Source organism: Puma concolor, chromosome A2, assembly GCF_028749965.1.
Source record: "Puma concolor isolate L17-30 chromosome A2, mPumCon1.1.hap2, whole genome shotgun sequence".
Classification (NCBI taxonomy): domain Eukaryota; kingdom Metazoa; phylum Chordata; class Mammalia; order Carnivora; family Felidae; genus Puma; species Puma concolor.
In genome coordinates, this window is record NC_141668.1 from 5,030,428 (window position 1) to 5,053,600 (window position 23,173).

Genomic DNA, 23,173 nt, shown 5'->3' on the forward strand with positions numbered 1-23,173 from the left:
CTCGGAGCCTGGAGCCTGTTTCCGATTCTGTGTCTCCCTCTCTCTCTGCCCCTCCCCCGTTCATGCTCTGTCTCTCTCTGTCCCAAAAATAAATAAACGTTGAAAAAAAAAAATAACAAAAAATAAAATAAAATACTGTCTTATAGGGGCACCTGGGTGCATCCAACAAGGTTAAGCATCCAGCCTTGGCTCAGGTCATGATCTCGCAGTCCATGAAGTTCGAGCCCTGCGTTGGGCTCTGTGCTGACAGCTCAGAGCCTGGAGCCGACTTCAGATTCTGTGTCTCCCTCTCTCTCTGCCCCTTCCCTGCTTGCACTCTGTCTCTGTCTCTCCCTCTCTCAAAAATAAATAAACAGTAAAAAACAATACTATCTTACAACTCATAGCTATAGAATCTACTGAGTGTTGACCTACTCCAATAAAGATTTCATTTAATGTCTGCACCTGCTTTAAGGTCTGATTCTTGGTTGTAAAATATCAGCTGGCAATAGTTTTTATTTCAAAAATGTCTCTACCATAACAGCAATCGTATAATAGCTAATGCTTCGAAGTTAAGATTATTTTTTCCAGATACTGAACAATAGGGAGAATTTTCTTTTCTATTTTAATTAAAATGTAATTAAAAAGTTTTAATTACAAAAACACGACATGCCTATTGTGCAAAAAATGAAGGCAGTTTTCAAGGTGCAAAGCAAAAATGGAAAGTCTCCAACTCCTGTTTCTTCCCCATTTCTGCTACAGAGGGCTGGTTTGAGATCTGGAGCTTGGGAAAACCATTTTTACTCACCCACTTTGACAACACTCCCCATCAAGTTTCTAAAAACCAAACATATATTATAGCAAAGAGCGTATATTTGAAAAAAGGTAAGGAAAACTCCACATAGTAATCCCTTAAAAAAAAAAATGTTAAGGTATTGTCCTGTTGAATTCTTATTTCTATGTGATAGCGGTAGCCCAGAGGAAAATAGGAGTTTGAGATTTCCTCCTCCTGCAAAAAATCTTAATTATCTTATTCAGCCCCAGGGATACCTGAAAGAAAGTAATTTTCATGTGAGAGAATAGAGCGGTATCTTGCGTTGGTATGAAAAGTGATGGCTTTCCTGGGCACAGATGGGAAGCAGAGAGGAACTGAGCACGGGAGTAAACTTGGGGGAAATGTAACAGTACTCAAAGTCCTCCTGTAGGAGTTCGTGATTGTATTTAAAGCATCATGATGCCCCCAAACCTTAGACAGACCCAGATTCTTGTGTAATGACAGAGAAGACAAGCCAACGAGAAATAATTGTCGGACTGGCTGACACTTTGGGTCTCCGCATGCTGCAGTAAACACTGCAGGGAGATAGAAGCCAAGATTTGTCAGCCAGTGTTCTGAGTCGTATCAAACCCATTGCAAACACTCAGATAAATGTGAAACAATAGCAGCGGTGGCAAACGACAGCCCAAGGGCCTTTGCTCCGTAACCTCTAATTAATGACGGAATGAGAGTAGCTGTAAGCAGGGGACGAGGCAGAGGGTGTAGAAAGTGTGCTCTATTTTGCCACTAGTCTCCATTACCCAGTCCCCTTCATGTCTTGTTAAAAAGAGGACAGAAAAATACTTGGAAGGGAAGCCAAAAATATAGGAGCATGTTTGAAAGATTTCCAAGTTGTGGTGGGGGAGCCGCCAGATTCGTTTTCAGTCCTGACTTACTTGTTTACTAACCAGATGATCTTAGACAAGTCAGACAGGAACCTCTCCGAGCCTCGGTAAAATTGGAGTGAAAATTCCTGACCAGATCACTGAGTGGTTGTGAGACTCGAAAGAGATCATGCTTGAATATGAAGATGTGCGATTGAAGGGTAATGTTCCTAAATCCTGCTGATACCTTTCCAAATAGCCTCAAACTTGCCTTAAACAAGCCTTAAACTTGCCCCATAATCGCTCGTTCTGAGTGCACTGTGTTTTTCCCATTAGGATCCCCGAGATCGACACACAGTCTATGCTAAAAATTTTATTTTTATCCCAAACACAATGCGGAGCCATTGAACTGTTTAAAGTAGAGGGGAGACGGGTGCATTTGCATTTAGAAGAGATCATTCTGACGGCAGTGCCGAGAAGAGACTGGAAGAATAAATGGAACAGCCTCACGGCAGTCACAGAAAGGGAGATGGAAGCTCGGACTTGAGGGTACAGACCATATTTTCCCAAGATGAGCTCCAATAGTATCTCTCATCTTGTATGTTCTGGTTTTATTTTTTAATTGAAGTACGATTGATAAACAAGATTATATAACTTTCGGGTATACGACGTAGGGAATGAACAGTTCTATACGTTATGTAATGCTCACCGTGATAAGTATAGCATCTGTATGTCCTTCTGCCCTGTTCACTTGTCTTCATTTCTCCAGCCCCTTGAACCTACGTGGACAGCAGTCCAGCCCCTTGAACCTAGGTGGGCAGGCAGGTTGCCTGGACTAGTACAATAGGGCAAGAGGGACGTTGTGTCGGTTATGGGCAGCAATTTTAACTGGTCTTACGCCTTCCACTCTCTGCCTTTTGGAATGCTCATTCTCGGAAGTCAGCTGCCACACGGTGAGAAGCCCGAGTCCCATGAAGAGGCAGGCGTGGGGACTCGAACCAACAGCTCCCCGCCCACAGCCATGGGAGTGTGCCATCCTAGACCAACCCAGCCAAGACATCGGGTAACTGCAGCCCAAGCTGCTGCCCACAACTGTGTGAGCAGTATAAGCAATACCAAGCAAGAGCTGCCCTGCTGAGTCAGTGCCCCCATGGGCCATGAGAGGTACTAACTTTCTTCGTTTCCAAGGGCTGCCATCGCGAACTACCACAGACGGGGAGGCTTACACAACAGGAATTAATTTTCTTACAGTTCTGGGGACTAGAACTCAAAACCAAGATGGCGGCAGCATTGACTCCTTCTGAGGGCCCCGAAGAAAGGCAGTTCCAGGCTTTTCTCCCTGGCTGGTAGACAGCCGTCTTCTCCATTCTTCATATCCTCCTCCTTTTATGCATGCTTCTGTGTCCACACTTCCCCTTTTTAATAGGACACCAGTCATTATTGGATTAAGGCTTACCCCCAGTGACCTCAGCTGGACTCGCTTCCATCTATTAAGACCTTATTTCTGGGGCGCCTGGGTGGCTCAGTCGGTTGAGCATCCCAACTTCAGCTCAGTTTGCAACTTCAGCTCGCAGTTTGTGGGTCCGAGTCCCACATCGGGCTATGTGCTGACAGCTCAGAGCCTGGAGTCTGCTTCAAATTCTGTGTCTCCCCCTCTCTCTGCCCCTCCCCCACTTGCGCGCACGCGCGCGCTCTCTCTCTCTCTCTCTCAAAAATAAACAAACATTAAAAAAATACCTTATTTCCAGATAAGGTCACATTCTCAGGTACTGGTGGGTTAAGACTTGGACCTATGAATTTGAGGGGGACACGACTGAACCAATAAGAATAATAAATAACCGTTTTAAGCTACCAAGTTTCGAGGTGGCTTGTTATACTTCAAAAGATAATCAGAACAGGCAGTTGTGGAAATGGAAAGAAGTACACATTTCAGGAGACATAAAAATTCCCTAAAACATGGTCATTGGGTTGGATGGACATGGGATGGCAGGAGACCCTACCTACGTGTCTCCTGCCCAGCAGCCCTCCTCGTTTGTTAACATAACTTCACTGGGTTCAGGTGTCCCTTCTCTCTTTGCGGGCCTGTGCCTCACTAAACTCTGGTGCCATTCACCTCCTAAAAGTTAAGTCCTAATTAGCCTCAGCAAACCGCGACAATTACATTCCTATTCCCTGTGGTGGGATTAAGAAAAGTCACATGCCTCAGTCCTGTGAGAGGTCAGTCTCCTGAAGGTATATCTGGAGAAAATTTCTCATCTTTGAAAAGAGACGCTGAGAAACAGTGGTCCTTTCTCTTCCTCCAGAGGAGGGTGTCAGGATGTGGCAACTGGTTGGGGGCCGGGGGAGAGAGCCAGGCAAGAAGACGCTGAAGAATGAGGACAGCGTCCAGGTTCTTGGTGACGCTGTTGAGTCACTGCATGGACCACCCTGTGGCCATGGCAGCTTGCAGTTTCCTGTTTTGAAATTCTAAACCCCATTACTGTTGAAGCCCTTTTGAGTTATTGTGTATAGTTGACATTTGCCCATCAAATAAATAGTCCACTATTTGGGAGCTCAGAAGAAGTTTGAGATGGAAATAGACGTGTTCTAGTCGTTCAAATATAAAAAAAAAAAAATTTTTTTTTGTCTTTATTTTATTTTGAGAGAGACAGTGTGAGCCGGGGGAGGGGCAGAGAGAGAGAGAGAGAGAGAGAGAGAGACAGAATCCGAAGCAGGCTCCAGGCTCCAAGCTGTCAGCACAGAGCCCGACGCGGGGCTTGAACCCACAGATTGTGAGATCATGACCCAAACTGAAGTCGGATGCTTACCTGCCTGAGCCTCCCAGGTGTCCTTGTAGTCATTCAAATATAAATGGACACGGGTGCTTAAAGTGCAGTAATTAGAGAATGCTTAGCTTTAACCAGTATTGAACAGGTACTGATAAGTCACGTATTTACACTCAGTAGCTTGGCTGAAATGTGAGCCTACAATATCTAACTGGTGACAGTGTGGTGAGACAGGCACTCCCACACATGGTTGGTGGCACTGAAGACCCGTTGTGTGGCAATTATCAGAGTTCCACCAGGGCGTCCCCCGGAACAGTGAAACCCTGGACACTAGCAAGTATCTGTCCGTGTGAACCCGGTTCGATAACTTCTGTGTGGTTCCTCTGTACTGTAGGGTGGGTCTGTCTATGCCAGTTTGGAAATTCGTAAAGATACGTTATTGAGTGAATATCACAAAATACAAAACAGTATGTTTAGCATGATCTCTTTTGTATAAGTTTTTAAAACATCATCGAAATTCATATGTAACAATATATCCTTAAGGTTATTTGGGTTTTTATTCTAGAAGGAATCATTGAGATAATGCCGTAAGTGGGGTGCCTGGGTGGCTCAGTCCGTTAAGCGTCCGACTTCGGCTCAGGTCATGATCTCGCGTTTCATGGGTTCGAGCCCCGCATCGGGCTCTGGGCTGACGGCTTGGAGCCTGGAGCCCACTTCAGATTCTTTGTCTCCCCCTCTCTCTGCCCCTCCCCTGCTCACACTGTTTCTCTCTATTTCAAAAAATAAATAAACATTAAAAAAATTTTTAATAAAAAAAGAAGATGCTGTTAGTGTTTATTCTATAGGGAATCACCTCTATTTGCTCTGTTTTTTTAATCGTAGCAGACACTGCTGTTGGTTCTCTGGTGTCATTCATAAGCCCTGTCCCACTGCCTTCCTTTCCAGTGCAGGAGGGGAAGCAGCAAGGCTCAGGTCTTTAGGATCAACCTAGAGCTAGGTTGGCCTCATCATTCTGGGAATGTTCTACCCTTGGGCAGTAAGGAAAAGTTTCTGGGAAAGCTATTTAGAAGGGAATTCAGTTGACCTCGGCTCAGGCACTTCCCCACATTCTCCAATGAGCCTGTTCGTGAAAGACGCCAGACCTTTGCTCCCATCGTGACTTCCCATGCTGATCTGGATTACAACCACGTCAGAACCCCTGGGGAAGAGTGAAAAGACAATTGGATTCTATGCTGCCACAGAGCCATGGCTCTGACCTTGGATGAGTCTGCCACAGGGCCCCCCAGCGAATGTGGTAGCATTTGTTCAGAGAACATTGCAGTGCAGATTGTGGTGTGGTTTACGTGCGAGAGCCAATGACCAGAGCGCCAGAGACCAGCATCTCCAGGGAGACATCAGTGTCCCTGCCCGTCATCCTTGAAATGAAGCAACCCCTCCATTAGCTAAGGCCCCTAGCTTGCTACCCGCTCCTTTCCACGAAGATTCTGAGCTTCGGAACCCTCTGTCTACAGAATCGAGTTGATTTTTTCAGAAAATCGGTAAAATAGTACAGAATATGATTCCCACTTTTCAATGAGGCATCTGTACCGGAAAGGGTGGAGGGTGGTTGACCTTTCCACCGGGTGAGAGGGTGAGAGGGACATTCCTGGGCTGTGTTGCACCAAGATGGGCTCGAGAAACATCTATCTGAATTGAGAAGAGAGTGATGCTTGCCCGCGCCTGTAGCCTTCGCCCCCCTCGTTGTTACCCTTCACCCTTTCTCTGCCTTGACACATGGGTACCCGGCCTCGAAGTCCAGAGGCCCAGTTACAGTCCTGAAGACAAAAGCCCAGTGCCAAAGACGGCGGAGGAGGAGATGGAAGCAGTTCGGGTTTGGTGATGTTCTGCACAATGCGCTCCAGGCCTGGACAGCTCACCTCCAGAATCCTTCATTGCCTGGGAAGAATAGACCTCTCTCTGTTGAAGACACATTGGCCCGGTTGTCTGTTCCTTGCAGCCAAACACGTTCCCGTAATCCTAGTGCTTCCTATTTGCCTTTTCAGGTCCACGTTCCATCCCCGTCTACCGCTCAGGACCCCAGGAGGCTGACTTGTCTGGACTATAGCAACAGGCTCACGGGCCCTCTGGCTTCTGGTTGGACTTGGCCCAGAAATTCTACTCCTACGTGTTTACGATGTTATACACTTGCACTTGCTCTTGGCCAAAAGGCCGAGAAGCGATGACGATGTTATACAGTTGCAAAAAGTACACCAAGGAACGTTTACAAGGGTGGGCACTGCAGTATTGTTCGTAATGGCAAAATATGGAAAGCAGCCCAAATGTCCATCAGTCAGGGGACTGGTTAAATTAAATATGGCGTAGCATTCCTTGGAATACTTGGCAAAAACTAAAAACATATATCCATATAAATCCTTTCAGAAAGTATAAGCAAACTGGGGCTACCTTTTTCTTTTTTTTAACATTTCTGAAGATCGTAAATTTTCTTACCATGTTTGTGTTACTACTTTACTGTGTTACTATTTCTGATTATTATGTTATTGAAATGTCAACAGGGCTGTTTAAGTTCTGTTTTCCCCTGGGTTCCCCAGAAAGTAGAGTCTGAAGCAGAGGTTTACATGCTCATGCTTTAGTAAAGAAAGCGGGGTGAGGAGCAGAGGAAGGGGGCAGGGAAGGAGGGGGGCCAACGTCAACGTGTGTTAGCACGCTGACCGTGAAGAGGCATGGATTGTTCAAGCTGACAGAACGTTTTCTTAAAAGCTTTGTAATCTGCATTTCAGGAAAACCTTTCCATGGCGGAAAGAGGGAAGGATTTATTCAGTGAGTCCAGTATTTCATTATTCAAAGGTTTGTCCCAAGAGACATTAACCGTCCCACCCTCGGGGCTGTGTGTGCATTTGGTGGCGAGCAGGGCTACTGGGCGGCATGGACAAGGAGCCCCCAGGGCAGAAGCTGGGAGGTAGCCGGTGAGGGTCTGAAGTGATCGGAGCCCCCACAGACCGGGCTGCAGAAACGGGACCCAGAACGGGAAGCAGTAGGTCAGGAGGTGCACAAGTGTCTACTGTACCTTCCAGAGTCTTCTCTAATTTTGTTTTAATATTTATTTTTTGAGAGACAAAGAGAGACAGGGCACGAGCAGGGGAGGGGCAGAGAGAGAGGGAGACACAGACTCTGAAGCGGGCTCCAGGCTCCGAGCTGTCAGCACAGAGCCCGATGTGGGGCTCGAACCCACAGACCGTGAGATCATGACCTGAGCCAAAGCCGGATGCTTAACTGACTGAGCCATGCAGACGTCCCCAGAATCTTCTTTAATTGTCTTCTCCATGTATGTGTTTCCCAAGCCTGCCCTAACAAATGACCACAAACCAGGTGGAAAACAGCAGGAATTTATTTTCTCAGAGGCCAGGAAGCCAGACGCGCACAGGCGAGGAATCAGCAGGGTTGGTTCCATGTCAGGGGCCGAGTCTGTTCCATGCGGCTCTCCCAGCCTCTGGCAGCTGCAGCTACCTCTCTCCCATCTGTGTTCTGTCGTCACACGGCCGTCTTCTCCCCTGCCACTGTCTTCACGGGACATTCTCTTTGTATGTGTCTGTCTCTGGGTCTCTCCTCTTTTTAAAAGGGAGTCAGTCATATTGGGTTAAGGCCCCGCCCTATTCCATCATGACCTCATCTGAATTGGATCGGTCCCATATGCAATGACCGTGTTTGCAAGGATGGTCACATCCCGAGGTTCTGGGAAGGACATGAATGCGGGGGTGGGGAGCACTATTTAACACAGTACAGTAGGTTTTTGTGTTCAGTAACCAATTGGTGGTATTTTACAACTGAAGTTAAAAGAATGTTACAGAAACCCGAATCTCCCAGCAGAACATTCTTGCTGGACGTGAGTGAGACTTGACTGCACGCGCGGACGCCCGACTGCTTGCCAGACAGCTCCGATCCATCTGAATGGACAGAACTACCCCCTTCGCTTACCATTCCGTTTATAACCCCCACTGCCGTGGGTCTACGACTGATTTAGACTCCGACTAAAACGTCCATTAAATGTGTGTTTCTGACTGGTGTTCCGGACAAAAATTCGTTTCCTTCATAGAGCTGGCAAAATAGTTTGGAGAAGAATCCTGGAAGCAGTAGCCTGGATCAGTGGTGCCCACAGGATGGGCTCCGAACCTGTGGTGTCAGCACCCCCCTGGGAGCCCGTGGGCTCAGACTCACCCACATCTTCTGGGTGGGAGACCCCTCCCAGAACGAGCCCTCCAGGTGATTCTGACTTAGGCTCCAGGTGAACCACTGGCCTAGACCAGCCATGTTCTAACCACAGCAGGATGAAGGTCGGGGCCCGAGGAAAACTCTTGATTTTGCAATTTTTATTTCTTTCCATTCTGTATAAAAAGAATTTCAACGCGGTGTATGTTTCTTCCGGAGCCAAAAGTTCTCGGCAATGTTTTCAAGTGTTTCGGTCTCGGGACACTTACGCTCCTGAAAGTTACTCAGAGCCCCCGAGGAGATCCAAGGAGGTAGGTTATATTTATCAATATTTACCGTATTAGAAGTTAAAGTGGTGACAATTTTCTGACGTTTGTTTTTATTAATTCATTTTATTTTTTTTATTTTTTTTAACGTTTATTTATTTTTGAGACAGAGAGAGACAAAGCATGAACAGGGGAGGGGCAGAGAGAGAGGGAGACACAGAATCTGAGGCAGGCTCCAGGTTCCGAGCGGTCAGCACGGAGCCCGACATGGGGCTCGAACTCACAGACCGCAAGATCATGACCCAAGCTGAAGTCGGATGCTCAACCAACTGAGCCACCCAGGCGCCCCTATTAATTCATTTTAAAAGGACAATAATAAACCTATCGAATGTGACTTTAAATAACACATCTCTATGAAAAATAGAGTTTCCAAGACAAAAACATTGAGAAGAGTGGTCTGTTTTGCAAATCTCTTTGCTATATGGTTTAATGGAAGACAGCTGGATTCTCATATCTGCATTCAATCTACTCTGCAGCACGATGTTTTGGGTTGACTTATACGAAGACAGTCTGGCCTCACGCATATCCATAGTTGGAAAAGGGAGGATCTCACAGACCCTCTGAAAGGGTCCCCAGGATCCCCGGGCTCCCCTGACCGACCACACACTGAGAAACGCTGGGCTGGAGCAGGGCACATCCTAAGGAAGATGGGCCGCAGTGGGGGGTGAAACAGATCTACTCGGAAAATTCTGCATTAACGTAAAATAACTGTCCCAGCACAGCATGCAAGTATAACTTAAATATCTTAAATAATAAAACACAATAGAGAGCTAAATTTATAATTTAAAATATAGTTGCTGGTCTTTCATGGAGAGAGAAACTGATTATCTGAGTATTAAAACTGTGAATAAATGTATATATATTTTTTTCAATCTCTAAATTGGTAGGTAAGGCATATTCAGACACATAAAAACCGTGATTCACCATTTAAACATGTATTGTTAAAGTCTATGAACTGAATCACAAAACTAATACAATTATAGAACTAACAGGATCTTAAAGATCAAATAGGGCAACATTTTTGAGCAGATAAGGAAACTACCTCAGCAAGTTAAAATACCTGACCAAATTGATCTACAAATTAGTTGAAACTCAGTGAATTTAAAAACAGTCGGCTTCAGGGCGCCCGAGTGGCTCAGTCAGTTGAGCATCCGACTTTGGCTCAGGTCATGATCTCGCGGTCTGTGAGTTCGAGCCCCGTGTTGGGCTCTGTGCCGACGGCTCGGAGCCCGGAGCCTGCTTCGGATTCTGTGTCTCCCTCTCTCTCTGCCCCTCCCCATTTCACACACTCGCTCTCTCTCAAAAGTAAATAACTTGGATGTATATTACAAAATTCCAATGAGTCATTGTAGTCAGGGATCCAAGTGACCTGAAATCAGAAAGACCCTCTTGTCCCAGTTTTCCTCAGAGTATGGTCGTAGGAACACCATTTGGAGACCACTTGCTGGTTGGTGTGTTTCTGCTAGAGCATTAGTTCTCAAATTTTGAGGATCTCTAGAAATTAGCCTAGGAATATGCATTTAAAAAATGTTATTGTTTATTTATTCTTGAGATAGAGACAGAGCATGAGCAGGGGAGGGGCAGAGAGAGAGAGGGAGACACAGAATTGGAAGCAGGCTCCAGGCCCTGAGCCATCAGCACAGAGCCCGATGTGGGGCTTGAACCCACGAATGGGGAGATTATGACCTGAGCCGAAGTCCGAGGCTTAACCGATGGAGCCACCCAGGCGCCCCCAGGAATATGCATTTAAAAATTTTTTTTTTAACGTTTATTTATTTTTGAGACAGAGAGAGACACAGCATGAACGGGGGAGGGGCAGAGAGAGAGGGAAACACAGAATCGGAAGCAGGCTCCAGGCTCTGAGCCATCAGCCCAGAGCCTGACGCGGGGCTCGAACTCACGGACCGCGAGATCGTGACCTGAGCCGAAGTCGGACGCTTAACCGACTGAGCCACCCAGGCGCCCCATGGAATATGCATTTTAAACAAGTTCCCCAGGTGGTCCCCATGCATATTCAATTTTGAGAGCCACTGTCCTAGGAAAGCAAGTAATTAGTTTTGACTATTAAAGTAAAAGCAGAATAATAATTCATTAGGGACATAGAAGTTCAAAGACAATTCAGAGAAGAAAGAAACTGTTCCTGGCTGGAAAGATCAGGGAAGGCTCTTGACGAATGCCAAGGACGGAGACAAGTGCAGAATGGAGGGAAGGGTGTTCCAGGGAGCAGGAACTGCATGAGCAAAGGCACAGAGGCAGGAAACATGGGGTCAGAGACAGAGAAGGGCAAGCAGTTTGCTTTGACTGTCAGAAAGAGTTCCTTACAGGGAGTGGTGAGCATAAGCCTGGCAGAGGTCTGCGTGACCATGACTGAGGCTCATGCCAGCTGGAGGGCTTTGAAATGAGGTTTGATATGATCAGAACCATATATCAGGGAGAATTTGTCTGGCATGAGTAGAAGGGGAGAGAACAAGAGGTCAAGAGGTGCTTTCGTGACGCTTAAGCTCAAGGGAGGAGACCAGGACCAGAACGGGGGAGAGAGATCCCTGAGAGACTGTAGGGGTAAGTCGCAGACTGCACTCGTGACCTCCAGAGTCAGAGACGCTCAAGGCCCAGATGAATAGTTCTCAACGTTGGCTGTACATCTGAACCACCTAAGGAGCTTTTAAAAATGCTGAAGGCTGGATCTCACCCCTACAGATTCCAATATAATTGATCTGAGGTGAGGCCCATGGATTTTTTGGTAAGATTTCCCCCCAGGCCCTTCCAGCGTGTGGCTGAGTTGAGACCCACCTACCGAGAGCGTAGGTGACCAGAGCGTCCGAGGTCCAGGCATGAACGGAAATAGGGAACACAGGAGAAGATGGTTTGCAAGGAAACAGAAAGTCCTTCTGGGCCCAACAGGTCCAAGGACTTGGTGGAACCTCCAGGTGGGTGTGCCCAGTAAATACTGGAGATGCAGACTAAGAGTTGTTGAGAAGGTTAAAATTAGAAATGTAGGGGCACCTGCATGGCTTAGTCGGCTGAACGTCCGACTTCGGTTCAGGTCATGATTGGCTCAGGTCATGATCGCGCGGTTTGCAAATTCGAGCCCCACTTTGGACTCGCTGCTGTCAGCGCAAAGCCTGCTTCGGATCCTCTGTCTCCCTCTCTCTGCCTGTCCCCCACTTGTGTGCTCTGTCTCTCAAAAATAAACGAACATAAAAAAGGTTTTAAACAAAGAAATGTAGATTGAAGAATTCACCAGGTAGAGCTGACAGTTGAAAATGGCTGCTCTCTGGGGCACCTGGGTGGCTCAGTCGGTTAAGCGTCCGACTTCAGCTCAGATCATGATCTCGTGGTTCGTGAGTTCGAGCCCCACATTGGGCTCTGTGCGGACAGCTCGGAGCCTGCTTCCGATTCTGTTTCTTTCTCTCTCTGTTCCCCTCCCCTGCTCACACTCTCTCTCCCTTTCAAAAATAAATAAACGTTAAAAAAAAAAAAAGAGAGAGAGAGAAAGAAAGAAAATGGCTGCTCTGAATAGTGTTTGAAAGTAGGTTGGGTATTTGGCAAACAGTACGTAATTTACAAAATTATTAGGGAACACAGACAAAGATGGGCCAATGCTAGAACCTGCACAGGATCCACAAGTAGGGACTCAAGAAAGTAGGCCATTTATTGTTGAATACTTGAAAGTCCTTCCTCCTTCAAGCCTCCGTCCTTCCTTAATTCTCTCTCATTCTGAGAATTTGCATATGCAAGTTAGGAAAAATAGAGGATGGGGAGTGGGGAATTATATAAGTTATGCACTTATATAATTAAATTCCCTAGTTGGACCTCTTTGGCCTCTATCCTGGGTTGGCTTTACCAAAACATTACCCCATCCCTCAGGAAAACACTCTTTGCTGTAGGTGCAGAATTGACTCTGGGGATTGCCAGGTACCTTGACCGGGAAAGGCTAGGAGAGCTGTAATTAATTAACCTCTCAGAAAAAATAGTAAGAAAGAAATCCAACAGGTTGGTAGGTTTGATCCTGCAGATCAGAATTTACTTCTGTTTGGGGAGCACCTGAGTGGCTTAGTCGGTTAAGCATCTGACTCTTGATTTCGGGTCAAGCCATGATCTCATGGTTCATGAGTTTGAGACCTGTGTTGGGCTCTGTGCTGACAGCTCAGAGCCTGCTTGGGATTCTCTCTCCTTCTTTCTCTGCCCCTATCCTCCTCTGAAAAGAAATAAATACACTTTTTTTTTTTTTTTGAGAGTGAGAGAGAGCGTGAGCAGGGGAGGGGCAGAGAGAGAGGGAGACAGAGGACCCAAAGCAGGCTCTGCACTGAGTTCTGCACTTAAAATGCAGAGCCTGGATGTGGGGCTTGAACTCACAAACTGTGAGATCATAACTGGAGCTGAAGTCAGACGCTTACCCAGGCACCCCGCAAAATAAATAAACACACTTCAAAATAAAAAAGAACTTACTTCTATTTGAGAAGACGCTGGCCCATAAGTTGTCTGTTGGCTATGCAGTCGGTTCACCAGCCCCTAGTTGAGCTAGCCTCCTCCCTTTGCTCTTTTCTGCTCTTTCCCGTCACTATGCTGCAGGATGTGGCCACACTTGGCCTCCAACTCATGCTGTCGTTACTTTTCCAAAGTGATTTCTTCATGGGCAAACACCTTTATTAATTTTCTGGTGCAGGAGTTTCTGAAGGCAGCAGGTTCTGAAGGGAGGGTGCCGTCTTTGGCTAGAGGACAGGGAGGTCTACAGGGAGGCTCTTCGCCCTCCAACGGGGTGAGGAAGCACCTTTTGGCACGTTGAGGTACTAAGAGCCACCTCTGCCTACGTAATGATTGTGAGTGAAGCCGACCACGGATGAAAAGAGACCGTTCAGTTTTGCCAAAGGCTGACCTGGGTGCAGCCATGAAAAGCACCACGAAGGATGACAGGATGGCATCCATTTCTGTCATCCAAAGGGACGTTTGTGCCCTTTCTCTGGGACCCAGGTCACAAAGTCAAGGTTTCAGCGGTGGCCCGTATTGACATAGATTTTTAATCCATCTGGATTAAATTTGTTATGAGATGTATGTCAACTATACTTCAATTAAAAAAAAATTGTTGAAAGGGTAGAGATCGTGTTAATTTTTTTTTTTAAGTTTTACTTATTTAAGTAATCTACACCCAACGTGGGGCTTAAACTCATGACCCCACAATCAAGAGTTTCATGCTCTTCTGACTGAGCCAGCCAGGCACCCGACATGTTAATTGTTTTTATGGTTGGTTGGTTGTTTTTTTACCATTTATTTATTTTTGAGGGGGGGGGGTAGGGGAGGGTGGGAGAGAGAAAGAGAGAGAGAGAGAGAGAGAGAGAGAGAGAGAGAGAGAGTCCCAAGTGGGCTTTGCGCTGACAGTAGAGAACTTAATGCGGGGCTTGAACTCACAAGCCATGAGATCGTGACCTGAGCCAAAGTCAGACGCTTAACCAACTGAGCCACCCAGGTGTCCCTCATGTTAAATGTTTTTAACACACACACTCAGAGGCACAAGGAAGCTTCTGGAGCTGATGGATACCTTGATCGTGGTGATGGTTTCACAGGTGCATGCATGTGTCCGAACTCAAATGATATACATTAAATACATACAAAATTTTGTACATCTACTATACCTCTTTAAAGCTTTTTTTTTTTTTAATTGTTACAAGAGTTTTGAAAACTCTATTATCTTGTTTCAGCATCCCCGACCCCACCTGAGAGAAGAATGTAGGGCAGGCCCTGTGGAAAGTGGTAAGTGATTGGGGTGCCTGGGTGGCTCAGTCGGTTAAGCAACTGACTTCAGCTCAGGTCATGATCGCCTGGTTTGTGGGCTCAAGCCCCGCATCAGGCTCTGTGCTAACAGCTAAGAGCCTGGAGCTCTTCAGATTCTGTGTCTCCCTCTCTCTGTGTCCCTCCCCAGCTTGTTCTCTTTCTCTGTCTCTCAAAAAGAAATAAACGTTAAAAAAACAAAAAAAGAAAGCGGTAAGTGATTAGCCAATGGCACATCTAGTTATAGCGAGATCCAAATTGGAGAACAAACTTGCTAGATCCAAGCTCCAAACCCTTTTCACGATGAAATTGTCATCCACCTTGCTTGTTAACCACCATCATCTACTAACAAGTGGAACCTGTGAGCAGACTTTGAGCAGAATCTCTTTTCTATCCAGTCTGAGCCTGTTTTTTAAAATATCTTTTTAATGTTTATTTTTGAGAGAGAGAGAGAGAGAGAGAGAGCGCGTGAGCATGAGAGGGGGAGGGGCAGAGAGAGAGGAAGACAGAGGATCTGAAGCAGGCTCTGCGCTGACAGCAGGGAGCCTGATGTGGAGCTTGAACCCATGAACCATGAGATCACCATCTGAGCCGCAGTCAGATGCTTAACTGACTGAGCCACCCAGGCGGCCCTGGGCCTATTTTTAATGAGTGAGGGAACCAATTCAAATTTCGAATTTGAACCAAATCATGCTGAGATAGCCTGGGCTTCCTGAATGAATAGGGTAATTGCCTAACTTACATTATACATACTTGCTACTGTCCTTGCTTAATAATGCCCTTCGTTGTGACTAGAAAAGCAAAACTGTCCTCAGGCCCCTTTGCTCATCAATGGGCCTTTACCTGTCCTGCCCACAGCGTGCCAGGCTTCTGCTTTGCAGTGGGGATCCGGTGACTCAATCGGTTGAGCTTCTGATGCTCCATTTCGGCTCAGGTCATGATCCCAAGGTTGTGGGATCGAATTCCACATCGGGATTCGTGCTGAGTATGGAACCTGCTTAGGATTCTCTCTCTCCCTCTCTCCTCTCCTCCACTTGCACACACGCCCTCTCTCTTCTTCTGTCCCTCTCTTAAATCAATCGATCGATCGATCGATCGATCAGTCGATCAAAAAGTGCTCTGACAGAGAGGGGCAGCTTACTATAGCCTTACTATAGCCTGGAACTGGGCATCATTTCTTCAGGAAAAAAGGTAATGAGAAGCAATTAAGGTGAAGTCCCCCGAGGATGAAAAGGAGACCAGTGTTTAGACAGGTCACTGGAACCAGTCGGCCTGGGCTGCCATACGATATACTGGGAGTTCAACGCCAGGCCTTTATTCTCTCACAGCTGTGGAGTCTGGGGAGTCCAACCCACGTGTCAACTGATTAGGTTACAGGTGACGGCTTGCTTTCTGGCTTCTTGCTGGGTCCTCCCTCACATGGCAGGGCGAGAGCAGACTCTCTGGGGTCTCTTATAAAGGACATAATTCCATCGGACCAGGGCTCCACCCTGTGACCTCATTCAACTTTAGTTTTGTCCCAAAGGCCCCAGCTCCAGATACAGTCTCATGGGAGGTCACGGCTTCAACCTATGAATTTGGCGGCGGGGTGGGTGGCTGGCGGTGGGGACGGTGGGGGGGGTGGGTACATAATTCGGTCTGTGGCATCCCTTAAGCTTTCTGTGTCTCAGGGCTTCCCCAAAATACAATCCCCATGAAGCCTAAGTAAAAAGAAGTCCAGCGAAAAAGAAAGTCAAAGTTGACTCAATGTCATTTTTGCATGCTGATTGATTTCCTTTGTGTTTATACTCACCGGTATGGATGCCAAGCAGTTTTTTTTAATTTATTTTTAAAGGTTTGCTTTAGTCCAGCTAAGCAATTTAATATCGAGACAAGGAAGAGATTGTTGCTTGCACATGCAGGTTTTTTCTACGGAGGCGAAATATGATGATATTATTTATTCATCATATGTACCCTCACCTTTTCCAAAAGGGACCAGAGGCTGCCACGAAATGAAATCGAGTTCTCCGACTCAAACTCAGAATTCTCTTACTGCAGAAAAAGGCAAGGCGGGTTGGGATTTGTTTTGTCGTCGTTGTTTGCTATTGCTCTACTCGTCCTCATTTTTTCTTTCGCCTTCCCAAGGCTACTTCATCTTCCCATATGGACAATGCAAGAAATGTTCGAGCGTGCACACTGTTTCGTTACCATCAGGCAGAGGGACATTGGTTCTTCACATGAAATTGTTGGCCGGCAATATAAATTCACTTTCTAGTAGATCCCCTCAAGCAGGCATGATATCATTCATATATCTTAAATAAAAGAGAGTATCAAAAAGCTCATGGAGGATGTTCAACAGGTCTGCTATTCTCTTAACCTCCTTTCCTTCTAATAACCTTTTAGGTAAATTTTCATGACACTGCTGGAAAGTCCTGTCTAGAAATAGACCCTAAGATGGTTTTCTTCGTTCGTTACAGAATTTAAGGAGAGCCAACTGGCCAAAAGTTTCTGAAAACGTAGCTAACTACACTTTTACTACTTCTACTGTCCCCAAGCCGTTGCCCCTTCCTCTGGAAAGCTGTCTGCCTGTCCAGCCACACCACATGTCTCATGAGTACCCCAGCAACTCAACGTCCAGCCTTCTGATTCAAGAACAATCACCCACGTGTCACACTCAAAGAACCACCTTCTCCGATCAGCTCCTCGCCTTCTGTTACGGGCTACATCCCCCAAATTCCTCTCGAAGTCCTAACCCTCAGAGCCTCAGCATTTGACTCGATTTGGATATAGGGTCTTTAAAGAAGTAATTAAGTTATTTTTTTTTTTAATTCTTTTTTTTTTTTCAACGTTTATTTATTTTTTTGGGGACAGAGAGAGACAGAGCATGAACGGGGGAGGGGCAGAGAGAGAGGGAGACACAGAATCGGAAACAGGCTCCAGGCTCCGAGCCATCAGTCCAGAGCCTGACGCGGGGCTCGAACTCACGGACCGCGAGATCGTGACCTGAGCTGAAGTCGGAGGCTTAACCGACTGAGCCACCCAGGCGCCCCAAGAAGTAATTAAGTTAAAATGAAGTCAGTAGGGTGAATCCAGATCCAATATGAGTGGTATCCTTATAAGAAAAGATTAGGACACAGAGACACAGAAGGGAGACCATGTGAGGACACGACAAAAAGGCAGCCATCACAAGCCAAGGAGAGAGGTTCCAGAAAAAGCCAACCCTGTACACACCTTGATCTCAGACTTCCAGCCACTAGAGTTTTGAGAAAATACATTTTTTGTTGTTTAAGCCACTCCGTTTGTGGTACTTTGTTGTGGCAGCCCTAGGAAACTAATACACCTTCTTAGATGCTCTGGACTATATACTTATCCTTCCGCAACGCACATGGGGACTGATATGCTCCAAGTCGCTAGGAGGGGGAAACGGTATGTGCCATACTTCTCGGCTCAAAGCAGATATCACAGATGTGGCATCAGCGTGACATGTACTCTGAGTTACTTTTATACACTGGGAGTGGCTTCTGCTCAGCCATCTGTCCTCTCTTGCTCAGTCCCCTTGAGAGAGTTGGAAACCATTTTTGAAATCTGGAGAGAGAAACATCTGTAGCAATAGTGTAGTTTTTAGTTTCTTTCCTAGAACTAAAAGTCAGTTAAATACATTCTCTGCTTGATTTTTAGTTTCCCCCCCGGTTCTTAATTATTTCATCTTCTTTTGATTATATAAGGACTTTATAGTCACTAGAAAACTTTTGGACATCCAGAACCACCGTTATTTTGCCATTTTTTCTAGCCTTTTAAACATATTCATGTAATACTTTAATCAATTAAAAATTAAAGCAATATATGAGGCACCTGGCACCTGGTGCTCAGTTGGTTAAGCATCCAACTTTGGCTCAGGTCGCAATCTCATGGTTCGTGGGTTCGAGACCCACATCAGGCTCTGTGCTGACAGCTCGGAGCCTGGAGCCTGCTTCAGATTCTGTGTTTCTCTCTCTCTCTCTGCCCCTTCCTTGCTCACGCGCTCTCTCTCTCTCTCTCTCTCTCTCTCAAAAATAAACATTCAAACAATAAAAAAAATTAAAACAGTGTTTTAACTCCTAATTTTTTAAAGGAAATGTTTGTTTTATTTAAAGTTTGTTTATTCAGTTTGAGAGAGAGAGAGAACATGAGCTGGGGAGGGGCAGAAAGAGACAGGGTGACAGGGGATCCAGCAGAGAGCCCGACACAGGGCTCTAACTCATAAACCATCAGATCGTGACCTGAGCTAAAGTCAGATGCTTAACCAACTGAGCCGCCAGGTGCCCCCTAAATGTTTTTATATACAACTTTTTTTGCCTTTTCTTCATCTAATATGGTATTTGAGCCATCTTATTAAAACTCTCATAAACACTCTATTATATGAAAATATAATAGATATTATATATTTATATATATTAATTAGATAATTATATACTAATTAGATAATATGTAAGGTACATTATATATCTACATATGTTGATTACATATATTATTTAAACTTCCCTCATAGACGTATCTGGGTTTCACCTGAATGTAACAACAGAGTCAGTCTGCTCATACTCCCAACAATCATCAAACACAATCTATCTGGACACAAACTTGGACACTTTTCTAGGATGCAGCTGTTTTCATTGGGTCTTGATGTTGATTTTGATGACGATGTTGCTGGGGAAGAGAGGATGTGAGGTGGCTGTTTCTGTGTCCATCCCCCCTTCCCTGTCCTTAGTGCTGTCTGTCTTATTTCTCTCTTTCATCCCTCTTTTCCTTCCTACCACATTTGTTGCCGCAGCCTTAGCTGATTCTCTCTACCCTCTGCCCAAGAATATTTCTTGCTGAGGTGAGAAGTCTGGTGCCAGTAGGAATAGACACATAGACCGTGACAGGAAGAGGCCTAAGGGAGGACAAACTTGGGGCACAGTCAAGGAAAGGCTGCAAAAAAAGAACATCCAGGCACTCAGAACCAGTCAAGGCCAAAGGTTAGTGCCATCTTAAGGCTCAGCAAAATTATAGCATTTACCTCATCTAGAGTTTTAGAGAGCTCAAGGTAGCTGCAAGAAGAAAAAGAAGCTGGGGTAGCAAATTGGAAAGTAAAATATAACAATATGACATAGTTCAGATAAGGCACTTGGAACAATGTCCAGCACACAGTTATCGCTCAAAAATGTCAAGACATTGTTGCCACCATCATCATCACCATCACTGTTACTCTGTAGCCCTTTGGGGAATCTCTTCTTCTTGCACAGTCTTTCGCATTTGGCTACTGTTCCTAGGTTCCATTAGCCAAGATTTCCAGTGATTTTCATTTGAATCAAGGCAGTGCCTTTCCAAGTGGAAAGTACAACACAAAAGCATCATTTTCTTTAAAAAAAAATTTTTTTTTTCCTCTTTGATACAACCTGACTTTGCCTTGTGCCAGGGGACTGATATCAGAAATAATGGGATACATCCAGTTGCCATATATAATTCCAGTGACTTTTCATTTCTGAGCTCATCGTATTTACTTAGAAACTTAGGATCATGTCTTCTTCCTAAGTCTACCTTCACTCTGTGACGATGTCTTTCACAATTTTATAGAACCTGGAGCAGGTATCCCAAACACAGATTCCTCCAGTGGCCAGATGTCTAGAATAAATGATTGCATTGAGCCCAGGGGAGCCAATGTATACCCTGTGTAAAGGGGGCAGCAACTAGTCAGCTATCTCAGCACATAACCAGACAAGAAACTAGCCATAATCTCAAGTCTCCCATTTTTGAAATCTTGGAAACTAAAAACTTCCTTAACATTGTCAGAGGCAAACAAACACATCTGCAGACCACTAGTTTGCAACCTCTAACTCAAGGCATATTTATTTCCCATTCACAGGATCTTTTACCCCTTTTGGTTCAAGCTGAATTTCCAATCATACAGCCCAGGCTAAGCTGCCATGACAATGTCTTTACCCTGGGGTAAAGCCACCCACCCTCCTCCCCAAAGGAAGTAAAGAGGTTCCCTGCTGTTTTCTTCTCGTCCAGGAAATGCAGTACCAACTGAGAAATAAAATTGTGCCAACACATGTTGGTAGAGAATTAGAAAAATCCTCCTGTAAGGAATTATCCATGAAGTGTTTAGGGAAAACAGTAACTCCACTTATAAAGCTAATGAATTTCCCAAATCTATTCCAAAAGAATTTGCTAGCAAGGGATACAACAGAAGAGATAATTAAGGCAGAATGTTTCTAATTTTCATATTTGAAGAGAAGAGAAATGGCAGGATTTAGCTTTTTTATGAAATCAGAAGTTAAAAAGCGATGTGAAGCCTTGTATCAAAACACTCATGTTAAGAAACATTTTTGAGCCCTTTGTTAAATGAGTGAAAATATACCCCAAAGTAGCAAGATGATTTTTTTAGTATTGCACTTTGACTTTAAAAATCTCCATTTTTACTTATTAATGGCTAACTTCCAGCATGCAATTTTTGTTTGAGGATATGCAATTCAAGCTTATGTTCTGAAAGTTGACTTTCTGTTATTAACAATCTTGTGGTTTATTAATTGCAGAAAAACATTTGTGGTTTTATTGTCTTTTTAGTGACTATTAATTAACATTAAAAGGATAACAACAAAAAAAAAAACCCACACCTTTCAGTGGGAAGTGACAACAAAACTTTGGAAATGAGGGAAGATAACTTTTTTTTATATCCCCAAAAAGGGCTAGAATCTTTTAACCCTGTTAGGTTGCCAACTGGTCAAAATAGAGAACTATGCCCTTTGGAAAATTAGCTAGGAGTGAGGAATTAGGTATAACAAAACCTATCAACGGTCTTTTGTTGTTTTGTTCAATTTAAATTTATATCAAAAAGTTGGACATCTATCCCAAAGTTTTGTTGATAATACTATATTACAGAGTAAAAACTATGGTACTTCCAACAATTATAATCCTACAGCTAATGAACGAGTAAGTTCATATCTATGTTGAATTTAGAGAACAGTTTACTTTTTCATTTTATCCAGTTTTTTCTTGATGACCATGTTACTCGTAAATGTAAAAAAATTACATCTCTACACTCTATACATAGACGATCTAGTATATTGTTTTCTTCTCCAAGTGGTAGCTAAAACGCATTTAAAGGCTAGACTTTAAAAGGAAATAAACGTATTTTACTGATGAAATATGCCTTTGGTAAAGTAATAAAAATGAGCACAATGTTTTCCGTTTAGACATATGCAAATGTTTAAGCACAATGCTTGCATGTATTTAAGAAATACGGCGTTTGTTTAAAGAAATATTTGAACGAAAAGGCAATGTTTTTATTTGTTCCATTCCATTGTAATGCTGCAAGGACACACTTCACATAATTACAATGGCAATAATTTAAATTTTGCGTTCCAACTTCAGGGTTTTCAATCTACATTTTACCCTTCGATTTTATACAATCTGGGAGTAGAGGAGGGGAGTTGGGTCATTGTTACCTAAAACAATGCATCACCTAGTTCTGGGGGGAAATTAGCATAATTTGAATGGCCAAGTAGTAAAAATTAAACAAAGCATTACATTTACTGTCCATTCAATGCAAAAGTTCTAAGCACATTTGCATCGAGAAATAATGGAGAACAGGATCGATACATTAACATAAGTATTGCTAATTAGAGAGTGTGCATCAACATCCATTTTGAAGACCTTAAAAAGGCGGATACAGCTCTATTAAGGATCCATATTGAAGAGAAATGGACGTATGGCCTAAGCAGAAGTGCAAGGGCATAAATCCCACGTGATGATGTTGGAGCAGATTTATAATCCCCGGGACTTGTATAGTGCTGACTTCTAATTGAGGCTTTTATTTCATTTCATTCGCCTGGAAACAATTCGAGAACTACGTGTCGGAGCTCAAGCAGGGAGAAGCGTCTGAGTGACGACAAGGGCCGGCCGGCAGAGCCTCCCCCTCCACCCGCTACACCAGAGACACAAAGCGCCGCCCCGCCGCCCGGGGCCCGCGAGCCGCCTGCTCTCCCGCGGGGGCAGGTGACTGGGACGCACCGGCGCGGCTGGCCGCCCGGCTCTGCTCCGCGCACCTCGCCGCCGCGGGGCCGGGCCTCGGCCCCGACCGCCCCGTGCTGCGGCCACGGGATCCCTCCGCCGCCCGCGGCTCCTTCCGCGCCAAGTAGTGCGCCGGCAGCCGGCTTCCGCGAACGCGGGGACTGGGCCACCGTTCCCCACGAACGAGCGGCGCCGTGGGGAGTTCGCAACTTTGCATGGCTGCTCGGGAGGGCCCTGTTTTCAACTGCGGAGCCGCGGTGGGCCCGACTGTCTCAGGGAGAGCCGGTGCGGACGAGCGCCTGGGAGCAGAGGGAAAACGAGCGGCCGCCGCAGGGCCGGGGAGGCAGGTGTCCCGGAGCCCGCCCCGCCCCCACCGCCGGCAGGAAGAGGAAGCAGCCGGGCCGGCCCGCGGGCCACCCGCTGGGCCGCGCAGGGCGGGGGCGCCCTGGCTCGGGGAGGCGCGTGACCTAGTTCGCCCCAAAGTGG

General features: G+C 45.5%; 1 protein-coding gene across 4 annotated transcripts in view; it reads left to right on the plus strand.

The window, feature by feature from the left end:
• XRCC2 (X-ray repair cross complementing 2) overlaps positions 1-23,173 on the plus strand; it is a 181,382-nt gene that overhangs the window by 135,443 nt on the left and 22,766 nt on the right. The window contains exons 4-6 of one of the 4 annotated variants that reach the window (XR_015243791.1): positions 8,774-8,896; positions 14,608-14,659; positions 16,512-16,998. The exons of 1 other annotated variant lie outside the window; for it this stretch is intronic. The gene's annotated coding sequence lies outside the window, so the exon portion shown is untranslated. Of the gene's footprint in view, positions 1-8,773; positions 8,897-14,607; positions 14,660-16,511; positions 16,999-23,173 lie in introns of those variants that run through there. 2 more of the 4 variants (XR_015243794.1, XR_015243788.1) reach the window with 2 other exon arrangements.